This window comes from Pseudophryne corroboree, chromosome 3 (assembly GCF_028390025.1).
Source record: "Pseudophryne corroboree isolate aPseCor3 chromosome 3, aPseCor3.hap2, whole genome shotgun sequence".
NCBI lineage: Eukaryota > Metazoa > Chordata > Amphibia > Anura > Myobatrachidae > Pseudophryne > Pseudophryne corroboree.
The window spans coordinates 666,770,948-666,783,804 of record NC_086446.1 but is presented as its reverse complement, the minus strand read 5'-3'; the positions used below and the strand labels follow the sequence as shown (position 1 = coordinate 666,783,804).

At 43.9% G+C, this 12,857-nt stretch overlaps 1 protein-coding gene across 1 annotated transcript in view; it reads left to right on the top strand.

The window, feature by feature from the left end:
- Nucleotides 1-12,857, top strand: part of LOC135057371 (olfactory receptor 5AR1-like) — a 75,319-nt gene that overhangs the window by 41,287 nt on the left and 21,175 nt on the right. The window contains exon 4 of the mRNA XM_063963260.1: nucleotides 9,220-9,257. The gene's annotated coding sequence lies outside the window, so the exon portion shown is untranslated. The remainder of the gene's footprint in view (nucleotides 1-9,219; nucleotides 9,258-12,857) is intronic.

Here is a 12,857-nt window from a genome sequence, read left to right as displayed (position 1 = left end):
TGCATAGGTTCTTCAGTCATTACTAGAGACTGTGATGAAGAATCTTGTCGAGGTCTAGGATGATCACGTGGACTGGTTCGCTCTGCCCTGGATTTCTCTAAACATCGCTCCCTGTAGCGTAGATCAAGTTTGTTACAGAGAGAAATCAATTCATCCAGTTTAATTGGCACATCCCGGATAGTTAAATCATCCTTGATTCTTTCTGAAAGTCCATTCCAAAACGCGGCGATCAGGGCCTCCTCATTCCAATTTAACTCTGAAGACAACGTGCGAAACTGAATAATATATTGACTGACAGGACGTAAACCTTGACGTAGACGGAGAATCTCCAAGGATGCTGAGGTGGACCTGCCTGGTTCGTCAAAGATTCTCCGGAAGGAAGATACGAACTCTTTGTAATTAGAGAGGATAGGATCACCTCTCTCCCATAATGGTGATGCCCACTCCAGAGCCTGACCGGAGAGGAGGGCAATAATATATGCAACCTTAGAACGAGCTGATGGGAAACTGGCAGACATCAGTTCAAACTGGATCTCGCATTGATTCAGGAATCCTCTGCAAAGTTTTGGAGTTCCGTCAAACTTACTCGGAGAAGGTAACTGCAAGCGGGACGTAGGCAGCATCACAGGAGATGCTGTAGTGGTAACTGGGACATCCGGGGTTGGAATCTGGACTTGGGACGTTTTAATAGCCGTATGGAGAGTTTCTAAACGGTCTGCCATAGTTTGCATAAACTGCACTATTTGTGTCTGTATAGACTCCTGGTTTTCCAGACGGGAAAGGATATCTGACGTAGCACCGCCTCCTGCGAATTGGTCACTTGACGGATCCATGTGGCCAGTGCTTACTGTCAGGTCCGGGTGTTTTTGTGAATCCGTTAACCCGGGACCAACCACAGGTGTAGGTGCTGGGCTATGAAGAAAGCAGGGAGGACGAAGAAAGTTCCGATTCATATATTTATTCAAAATAACAATTCAGTAAAGAGTTAACTGACAAGTTGTTAATCATCATATTATACTGAAGTATTGCAGGAATAATATGCAAGAGAAAACTCAAAAATAAATAAAAGAAATGTTCATGGAAACATATGCAAAACAAGCTGATGAATAAATGTTGGATTGTCCAAATATAAACAAGCTTTGATGCTGAACTGCAGAATGTGATTAACTGGATAATGCAGACATGAAGAGATAACTGTAAGGATTTGCAATGGAGTTTTGAGAGTTAACTGAGAGACTGTGAAGAATTATCCTTGTTATGACAACATAGCAAATATAAACAAGCTTTGATGCTGAACTGCAGAATGTGATTAACTGGATAATGCAGACATGAAGAGATAACTGTAAGGATTTGCAATGGAGTTTTGAGAGTTAACTGAGAGACTGTGAAGAATTATCCTTGTTATGACAACATAGCAAATATAAACAAGCTTTGATGCTGAACTGCAGAATGTGATTAACTGGATAATGCAGACATGAAGAGATAACTGTAAGGATTTGCAATGGAGTTTTGAGAGTTAACTGAGAGACTGTGAAGAATAATCCTTGTAATGGCAACATAGCAAAAGTACTGAATTGGGTTACTTGCGGGTTCCGGAGATCACTGTGAAACTGTAGTAGAAGACAAGGTGATGAATGGGTTAAATGCAGAGTTGAACAAACGAACAGCTGAGGGAAATGAGATCCTCCAGACTTTGTAGGATAGGCAGACAGACTAGGTAACCTCATGCAGTACACTGGGAATCCAACTGTTTCCAGTAGGTGAGCAATTAACTGACAGCACAGCGGAGAGCCGGTGGATCTTTCAGCAGTGAAGGCTGCAGACGGACCTCTGGGAACGGAGGCGATATCTGGACCACGGGAATAACACAGGAATGCACGGAGAGAGCTCAAAGCTAGAGCACAGCGTTGATATAACAAAGCACTGGCCCAAAGTAACATAATCCCAGCCTACTTAAAGGCAGCACAAGCACGGGATTGGCTTACACCTGCCCACAGGTGTTTTCACAAGTGCTCTGTATTAGCTATTTGGTCTCCAACATGGCCACCTCCTATACAGCAGACACACTGCAGTGCCTTAGGCCATTTGGTCCCCGCACTCACAGTTCCCAGCCTCTGCATTACCTGTGCCATTGATCACGCCGCGTCCCCACACGGGCACACAGCACCGCGAGCAACCGCACTGACAACGGATGAACCCCAGAACCCGCAAAGGTGAGAGACCGGTTCGTGACACAACCTCAAGCAGCAGGACCAGCCACACCTACTGCACACCACACAGCACTCCATCTTTGGAAGATTTTACACTGTCATTGGTCACTTTTAGGGACACATAGCAGCAATTAATGCAGAGGCAAACAGAACAAATTGACTGCATGATGCAACACATAAGGAAGCAATTATTATTGCTAGAGCAGTCCAGGGTACTAGTATGAGAGGAGGCCATAATCTAGAAATGCAGATTCAGAGCCTTAACCAAAGTGTAATGGGACAACTTTAAAATCTGACCCAAGCTATTAAGGCCCAAACACATGCCCTGGTCAATGTACACACAGAATTGATTGCACAGAGGCTTAGAGCTGAGTAAATTTCAAGTAATCCAATGAGTAGTGGGCCAACATCATCTATGTCCCCAACCACTCCCCCGTGCCGTGTCCTAAGGACCCGTGGTGGTAAAGTCAAAGGGCAGGGTAGAGGCAGTGATCAAGCAGGACATAATGACTGATTTTTTTTGTTTTTAAAAGTTACTTGTGTTGATTTGTATCTTTTGTAAATGGCATACTGTTATTATGTTGTACATTTACTACACAAAACCAAAGCTTTTGCATAGTTTTCTGCAGAAACTGACATCGTTAACAACATTTTTCAGTGACAAACAAAAAATTTGTTTTGTTATTCTTTAACATACATACAACAAATTAGTAGATTTTTTGGTGGGGACATTTGTGAAAAACATGCCATTTTTTGAAAGTGTAAATATGTATATAGGTGGTTTGTCATAAACACACAACATATATTTTAATAACATTACTGTATACTGCATACACATCAAACACTTACCAAATCTACAGATAACAGAATAAGAATGTCAGACAACTTATGCCAGTATTAGCCAAGTCCATTACAACATTTCTGTAAATGAAAAAAAAAGTAAAACAAACAAGTAAAAAAAGTTGTTTGAAAGGGAAGGTGTCGCAGGGTTAACCTAAGTACATGTATTATTTGTTTGATAGATATGGAGTTTAGATAGAGAGATCCACCATGGTATACAAGTGAAAAGCTATTAGCTGCTTTTATAAGGATATGTTTCAAGTGAAGGTGCACCCCTGAGAGTAAATGTAAGCGTTTGAAGGTAGGAAGAAAATAAACTTTAATGCTTTTTGGGGGGCACTCTTGTATGAAATTTATAGTTTTGAAATTAAAAATGTATTTTTATTAAGATGTTTTAAAATAAATAGGTTTATTCACCACGGATAAAGACAAACATCAACATTTAACATATATATAGGTAAAAAAAAAGCTGCCTCAATTCGCAAATTTATTACGTTGAGTCATATACACAGTATGCTCACAGTGTGGAAAAGCTGGGTACATTTTTTGGCTTATACTGTACCTCAATAAGTTTGTAAGGTACAAATACCATGTATCAACAATTTTGATCTAAACAGTTTATGGAACCAATACCAGATAAGTAACAACACGTGCGGTGCACGGAATCACATACCAGATAAGTAACAACACGTGCGGTGCACGGAATCACATACCAGATAAGTAACAACACGTGCGGTGCACGGAATCACATAACAGATAGATGTCAAATATCAATATCAGCGAGTTTAAAGAAAATTGTTGCACAATTAATATAGCTAATGTAATTTCTCAAAAGAATTGCAAAAGTATACAAGCAACAAGAGATGGTTAAGGATGTACAGGATATATATTATATTACTGCTTACCTAGGTTATCTCACAGTTCAGTGTAAGTATCTAGCGAGGGCAGTTGAGTAAATTTCTCAATTAATCAATTTATATAAAGTCACAGCTGCCTGGGTTAGAGCAAAGATAGAGAAAAAAGGCACTCCTGTCTGCAATGTTCCCAGGGCCTAATTCAGATCCGATTGCTCCTCTGCATTTTTGCAGAGAGCTGCGATCAGATAGCCGCCACCCATAGAGAGTGAAAACCCGCCCCGTGCAATTGTGCAAATGCATGCATATGCCACGCGAAAACTTCACCATACATAGAAACATAAAAACATAGAATTTGACGGCAGATAAGAACCACTTGGCCCATCTAGTCTGCCCATTTTTTTAACCATATTTTTTATCTCAAATCTTATATGATCCTTATTTCTTTGTAAGGATATTCTTATGTCTATCCCATACATGTTTAAATAGCTCTACTGTCTTAGCCTCTACCACCTCTTATGGGAGGCTATTCCGCCTGTCCACTACCCTTTCTGTGAAGTAATTTTTCCTCAAATTTCCCCTGAACTTACTTCCATCCAGTCTCAGTGCATGTCCTCTTGTCCTGTTGCTTCTCTTCATTTGAAGAATGTTTCCCTCCTGGACTTTGTTAAAACACTTGATATATTTGAAAGTTTCTATCATGTCCCCCCTTCCCATTTTCTGCTCCAAACTATACATATTGAGATTTCTTAGACTTTCTGGGTATGTTTTGTGATGTAGGCCATGCACCATTTTAGTTGCCCTTCTTTGTACAGTCTCTAATATATTAATATTATTTTGAAGATATGGCCTTCAGAATTGAACACAGTATTCTAGATGAGGCTGTACCAATGACCTAGACAGTGGCAATATGACTTCTTTCATTCTGCTGCTGATTCCTCTCCCAATGCAGCCAAGCATCTGACTTGCCTTTCTCATTGCTTTGTTACATTGCTTACCTGCCTTTACGTCACCTGAAATAGTGACTCCTAGATCCCTTCCCTCCTCTGTAGTTTCCAGTATAGTGCCATTAATACTATATTTAGCCTTTGGATTTTTGAGACCCAAGTTTATTATTTTGCATTTTTTGGCATTAAACTGTAATTGCCACATTCTTGACCATTCCTCTAGTCTACCTAAATTCTCAATCATTTATTTTACCTCTCCTTGTCTGTCTACAGAAGACATCTGCAAATCCGTTCGCAACTCACTCACCATCAAACTATTTTTCCATTCTGTTCAGTCTGTGCGTAGCCCAGGACTTACGCCTACAGGTGTGATACAAACAGTCTGATCGAGGCTGGAGCTGACATCACACACCCTCCCTGAAAACACTTGGGAATGCCGGCGTTTTTTCTGACACTCACAGAAAATGGCCATTTACCACCCACAAACATTCGTTTCTTGTCAATCACCTTGCGTAGCCCAGGAATCAAACTTTTCATACCGTTCTGTCGCTGTTTGGGCTTGTGTGTGCGCATTATGGTGCATACGCATTCGCAGTCATTTGATAATCGGCTACTGTGTGATTTCGCCCAACAGCAATCAGTTCTGAATTAGGCCACTAGACATCTGCTGCTCACTGTGTGCTGGGCATTATACAGTAAGTGAGAGTGTCTAATCGCACCGCAGGGTTGGATTTAGATCAAGTTGTGCTTCTACTGTTTTGGCAATGCTCCAGTATGCCATGTTAATACAGCGCAGGGGGCATCCACCACAATGATAGAGCACAGATATAATAAGTAAGTGTATTTAGAAATAGAAGACGGAAATGTAGTTCCACCAGTAGTTTATATAAGCTGCTTCAATGCACATGTCAGTGGTATTGGTGCAGAATGAGCGGTATACTGGGCTGAGGTGTAGAAAAAGAACAGTGAGTAGGCTATGCACATTGCCCAAATTATGTGAGAGACCCTAATGCATGTGGGTATTGCAGGATTTTCTAAACCAAAATGCAGTACTGTGCACAACCATGAAACATAAAGGAGATATACCTGTACAGGAAAGTCTGGTCATTGATTCTTCCATGGCTAATGGTGTGGCTGCACAGTTGCAGCAGTAGCCAGCTAGTGCAATGGCGGGCACTGGCTCCCTCAGATAGTTGTTTCACTAATCGCTTCATCAGTAAGACTTCAAGTGTTCATTAACTTTATAAGGGGCACTACCACTGTGGACAGTATGTGTATAAGCAGTGCTACTACAGTAGGCATTATGTGTATAAGCAACGTTACTACTGTAGGCATTATGTGTAAAAGCGGTGCTACTACAGTTTGCATTGTGTGTATAAAGAAGTGTTACTACTATAGGCATTATCGGTATAAGCGGCACTACCACTGTGGGTATAATGTGTATAAGCAGTGCTGCTGCAGTGGGCATTATGTGTATAAGCAGCACTGCTACTACTGTAGGCAATTCTGTATGTGTATAAGCAGTGCTACAAAAGTGGGTATTATCATACAAGCAATGCTACTACAGTGAGCATTATGTGTTTAAGTGGTGCTACTGCTGTAGGCATTATGTGTATAAGCGGCACTACTACAGTAGGTATTATGTGTATAAGTGGTGCTACTACATTGGGCATTATGTGTATAAGCAGCACTACTATAGTGGGCATTATGTGTTTAACTACGTAACTGACGATTTATTTTGCAAAAAAACGCTCCGAAATTGTGTTTTTTTTATGAGTGAATTAGGTGAGGAACATGAATTTAACCCTATCCCAAATGATTTTAGTTAAAAAAAGGGGACATTTTTTATTTTTTATCCCCCCCCCCATACATCGAAACATCGATCGGGAACATCACGACCATCGGAACATTGGGAACATCGCGACCATCGCGGCTTTCATTTTGAAAGCTGAGACAGCCTCGAGGTATGCAGGGGGGATCTGGGGGCAGCTAGGGAGGGTTTATTTACACTCCCCAGCGGCTGCCATTGTCTGCAGCCGCTGGAGGGGACAGATCCTGCCGTGCTGACCGATCAGCAGTGATCGGCAGCACGGCAGACACGGGGAGAGTGCAGGGAGGCAGAGGGACCTTCCGGTCCCTCTGACAGCAGCAGCGGAGGGAAGTTTCTCTTCCCTGCCGCTGCTAACACTCTCTATCTGACTGGTCGCATCCCGTGCAACCAGGTCAGATAGAGCACTTGCAGGCATGGTCGCATCTGATGCGACCATGCCAGGCAAGTGGTTAAGCAGCACTACTACTGCGGGCATTATGTGTAAGTGGCACTACTATAGTAGGCATTATGTGTATAAGTGGCACTACTACAGTGGGCATTTTGTATGAGGGCCACTAATACTGTGTGCCAAAATGTGAATAAGGGACACTACTATGTGGTGAATCAGGCATTACGTGTGCTACTGTGTATCATAATTTGTATTGGGGCAATATTATGTGGCCATGCCCCTTTCTTGTGAGACCACACCCATTTTTGCAGCACACACCTTTGACAGGCACTGTTCCTTTACTGAGTATAAGAGGAAGGGCTCAAATTTATAGTTTGCAAGGGAACACCAAACACCCTAGCACCGGCCCTGATAGGAACTTTCAAATATACCAAGGGTTTTAACTACAGTAGGTACAGGAGGGAAATGTTTTTTAAAGGAATATTAGAACTCAAGGACATGCACTGAACCTTGAGAAAGGTAGGTTCAGGGAAAATTTAAGGAAAAATTACTTCACAGAAGGGTAGTGGATAAGTGGAATAGCCTCCCATCAGAGGTGGTAGAGGGTAAGACAGTACAGCAACTAAAACATACTTGGGATAGGCATATGAATATCCCTATAAAGAACTAAGGGGGACATGTACTAAGCAGAGATAAAAGTGGAGTAGTTAACTAGTGGAGAAGTTGCCCATGGTAACCAATGAGCTGCTCTGTATAATTTTTTAGTATGCAAATTTTAAATGTTACATCAATGCTGATTGGTTGCCATGGGCAACTTCTCCACTGGCTCACTTCTCCACTTTTATCACTGCTTAGTACATGTCCCCTTAAGAATCAAATAGGGTTTAAGTTATCTAATGCTTCCCATACACCTAAAGGTTTATTGCCAGATCTGGCTTATTGGAATGAAAACCTGGTAATGGATGAGAGAAAATGACAATTAACCGTTTGCTCCTAAATGCCAAAAAATTGCTTTAACCAATTTGTCTGACCATTTTTTGTCTGTTTTCCAGTATTTGGGAGCAAATGGTCAATTGTCATTTGCTCTCATCCATTACAAATTTTCATTCCAACCAGATCTGACAATAAATCTTTAGGTGTATGGCCAGCTTTAAGCAGGGCCACAACTGGGGCGGGCACTTGATCCAGGCGCCGGACCAAGCAAGCAGCAGTGATACTGCCTTGCCCCAGGTGACAAATATCTTAGTTTCGTCCCTACCTAAAGGATAATTAATAGGGTCAAATTAGATGGCCCAAGTGGTTTTTATCTGCCGTCAAATTCTATGTTTTTATGTTTTTTAACTTTAGGGATAATTATATAATCTGAAAGGAAAAAACCCACACATCAAGCACCTTACTTAATTTGCTAGAATACTGTACAACATTTTTCAGGGAAATTAAATGCCTATGGCCATAGGGCACATCATACAATTTCCCAGTGGCTGCTAGCCTGATAGGGCTTCTGTCAGCTTGAAGATTTTTTATTTAATCATTCATAAAAAAAAATTCTAACTACTGCCATGTGGTTTTAAGAGGAAGTGACGGGGAACAGATGCTTGCAAGTCTGTCTTCTGAACTCACCTTAGGCCACCCCAGCCTAATGGGGGTGGCCACTGTATTACCGTGATGCATTAAAAGACAAGCACCTGTCATTGGAGTAGACTCTACACATAGGTGAAGATAAACACCGCGGCCCACAGCGAGAGGTTTCTGGAAGGTCACTGCTTGGCAACCAGAATCCTCCTCTGGACCCTGCTGCCTCTGAAGAATGCAGCCTATTTAGCTGTATCTGCACCTTTCATAGAGAGAACAGCTGCCACCTACTACCATTCATTGTCCTAAAGGTAAAGACAGTTTTCATTATATATATATATATATATATATATATATGTAACCCTCCCTTACTCCCCTATTACACGCAAGGGGGTTACCACCTTCCCTTTGAAATAGTGCCTCCACCCAAGCGATCAATCACCAGTATAGGCTTTCTTGGGAAAGCCTAATGGTAGCGGATGATGATATACTCTGGACTAGATAATAAGTCTTACCAAACCTACATTACAGGTTGTCCCCTTTCTTCTTACCGGTTGTCACCTTTCTTCTTTTTCAGGTCCAAACCACAAGATGTAACGGGATTGGCTGTGATAGGTAAGTAATAAACTCCACACTACAAGCTTCTCACTTCAATAAATATTAACTGTATTGTATCCTGGTATATATGGACACCACATACATTGACATTGACCAATAAATACCTTATATGAATGCTATTTCCTATACAATAGTTTCTGCATGCATTACAAAAAAAACTCTTTCTCCTCAACTGCAGTTGAGTGACCCGGGTACTCTCAAATTGGAAAGTACATGTCGGGGCCCATACTAATATTGTATGTCTTGACAGCAACTAGTCTATCGTCCGGTAGTCGAACTTGAACTCCCTGATAAGTCTCTGCAAACTTTCATATGGTGGTTATAAGTTCCTGAGGTGGGGGAAAAAAAACTCTCCTAGGAATATAAAATAACCTGTTGGATAAATGACTGACTGTGCAGCTCCGCCTGTTTAGCTAGAGTTTTCACTGTCTCCACACAACAAAGATTAGTCTTTTTCTTGAAATATTCGTTCTCACAACAAATGCAATTACCACGTTACCAGCCCAATTTCCAATTAGTTGTCCCAGGTATACTTGACCGGCAGTGCTTGGTTACACTTGTATCTTTACACATACACAGACTAATTTTCTCCTGATAACTGGTAACTGATATTCTGTAATGGGTACCAACAGGGCCGGTGCAAGGTTTCTGCGCACCCTAGGCAAAATTTATCCTATCACCCCATCCCGTCACCTGTGCCCCGGTTTCTCTGTGCTGTTCTCCCCCCACCCCATCAGCTGTATCCTAGCTCCTCTGTACCACTTCCCCATTCCCGTCACCTGTGTCCCGGATCCCCTGTCCCGCTTGTCCCAATCCCATCACCTGTATGGGGATCCGGTCTGAAGATCGACGGTATCTAGGTCGACAATGTTTAGGTCGACCACTATAGGTCGACAGTCACTAGGTCGACATGGATGGAAGGTCGACAGGGTTTCTAGGTCGACATGTGCTAGGTCGACAGGTCTAAAGGTCGACATGAGATTTTCACATTTTTTTTCTTTTTTTGAATTTTTTCATACTTAACGATCCACGTGGACTACGATTGGAACGGTAAAGTGTGCCGAGCGAAGCGGTAGCGGAGCGAAGGCACCATGCGAGGGGACGCGGTGCACTAATTTGGGATCCTGGTCACTCTACGAAGAAAACGACACCAAAAAACCCCAAAAACCTCATGTCGACCTTTAGACCTGTCGACCTAGCACATGTTGACCTAGAAACCCTGTCGACCTTCCATCCGTGTCGACCTAGTGACTGTCGACCTATAGTGGTCGACCTAAACATTGTCGACCTAGATACTGTCGATTTGATGAACCACACCCCCTGTATGCCAGCTCTCTGTACCACCTCCCCCCATGTAGACATCTATGTACCTGTTAAGCAAGGCACATCCCTGCGTCGAGGCTACTGTGCCGCTTTCTCCCATTCTGTCATCTGTATCCCGACTCCTCTGTGCCACTTCCCCCCATCCCATCATCCATTTCCAAGCTCTTCTGTATCGCTTTCTCCCATTCCGCCACCTGTGTACTGGCTCACCTGTGCTGCTTTCCCTATACCATCACCCGTTTCATGTCTTCTTTGTGACGTTTTCTCCCATCCTGTCACTTGTGTTCCGGCTCCTCTGTGCCGCTTCCCCCCAACCTGTCACCTGCAACTCTGCTCCTCTGTGCCACTCCCCTCCACCCTATCACCCGTATTCCGGCTTCTCTGTGCCACCTCCTCCTATTATGTCACTGTGTCCCGAATCCTATTTGCAGCTTCTCCCATTCCGTCATCTGTATCCTGGCTCCTCTGTGTCACTTCCCCCCATCCCATCACCCGTTTCCCAGCTGTTCTGTATCGCTTTCTCCCATACCGTCATCTGTATGCCGGCTCCTCTGTGCTGCTTCCCCTATCCCATCACCTGTTTCTGTCTTCTTTGTGCCATTTTCTCCCATCCCATCACCTGTGTTCTGGCTCCTCTGTGACGCTTCCCCACAACCCTATCACCCGTATCCCAGCTTCTCTGTGCCACCTCCTCCAATTTTGTCACTTGTGTCCTGGGTCCTATTTGCAGCTTCCCCCCATTCCGTCATCTGTATCCTGGCTCCTCTGTGCCACTACCCACCATCCCGTCACCTATATACCCCGGCTCTTCTGTGCCGCTTACCACCCATCCCATCACCTATATCCTGCCTCCTCTGTGCTGCACCTGGGCCTTGTTACTGAGGGGTCTATTCATTAAGAAAATGAAAACTGAATTGTTACTTATCACTATACATCGCATCGCTGTGATGTATAGCTATAATAAGTTGCAATTTATGTATACTCACCCTTTGATGAAGCGCTGCGGAATCCAGGGGTCCAGCGGTGACGTCTTCTCTAGGCAGTTCCCTCTCCAATGTGCGGAGTCAGCCAGCGGGTATCTCTGCGCATGCGCCGCCTGTTGACCTCCTGGCAGGCCGCAGTGGCTGCTGGGAGGTCGGGGGCGGAACCAGTACCGGGTGTGGACAGAGAGCATGAAAGCATTGAGCTTCCTTGCCGTCTCGGCACCGCAGTTCAGGTTACGCCATCCTGAGATGGAGAACCTGAACCCCATCGAGAAGCGGAAAGCAGAGCTTTCAGCTCCTTCATGAATCGCACTCACCATACAAAAGTATGGTGAGGCGATTCAGGCACAGAGCGGGGGTGTCGCTGGGGAAGTCAGGGACTTCTCCACAGTAACCCGCTCTGTGAATTACACTAGGCAGAGAAAAGCAGGGCTTTTCTCTGCTACATGAATAGAACCTTTACAGCACTATCTACATGTTAAACATCAATACATCCCCTTAAAGAATTTCCACAAAATATTAGCACAGCCTCCCCTCCCCCCCCCACACACATAACTTTAAGTCACCGAGAAATAACTACAATATACCAAAATAAAACATTAATTCACGACGCCATAACAGTACTACACCCCACCCCACATAATATTACTGCAATACCCACCTCCCCAGATTATATTAATAAACTCCAGATAACAGTAAAAATCACCATAAGATACTTACTGTACCTCTGCTTGAAGGATGTCCTGTAGTCTCCTGTCAGTCATCATGGTCCCCCCATAGAACTGCAGAGGACTATAAGCAGGGCAAGCTTAGCTCAAGAAAGTCAGGGCCGAATGAGCAAAAAGGGGCGGAGCATCAGATGAGGAGGCGGAGCCTCGGGACGGGAAGGAGAACATTGGTGGCTTGTCCCGGGGGAGGGAGCAGCCACTCACTGTTCAATGAAGGAAAGGGGGGCGGACGCAGGACACTGCTGCTGCTGGCTGCGCTGCCTGCTCCAGACTATGACATGTCTGCAGACTCAGCCAGACAGCACCTGTGAGGTGTGGGAGTGGCGGACGCTGGTTATGCAAACCACTGCCGCCACTAGCGATACGTAAAATAAAGATGTCTCTTTGAGAGACACCCTTATGATGCCATCAGCCTCACAGCCGCCCCCTCAGTTGCCGGCGCCCATAGGCAGCTGCCTAAAGCTGCCTAATGGTAGCGCCGGCTCTGGGTACCAATAGCTGACACTGAATAGTTCTGCGTCAACTAGTACAGTTCAGGGAAATCGGAGTATCTGGGCATGCTA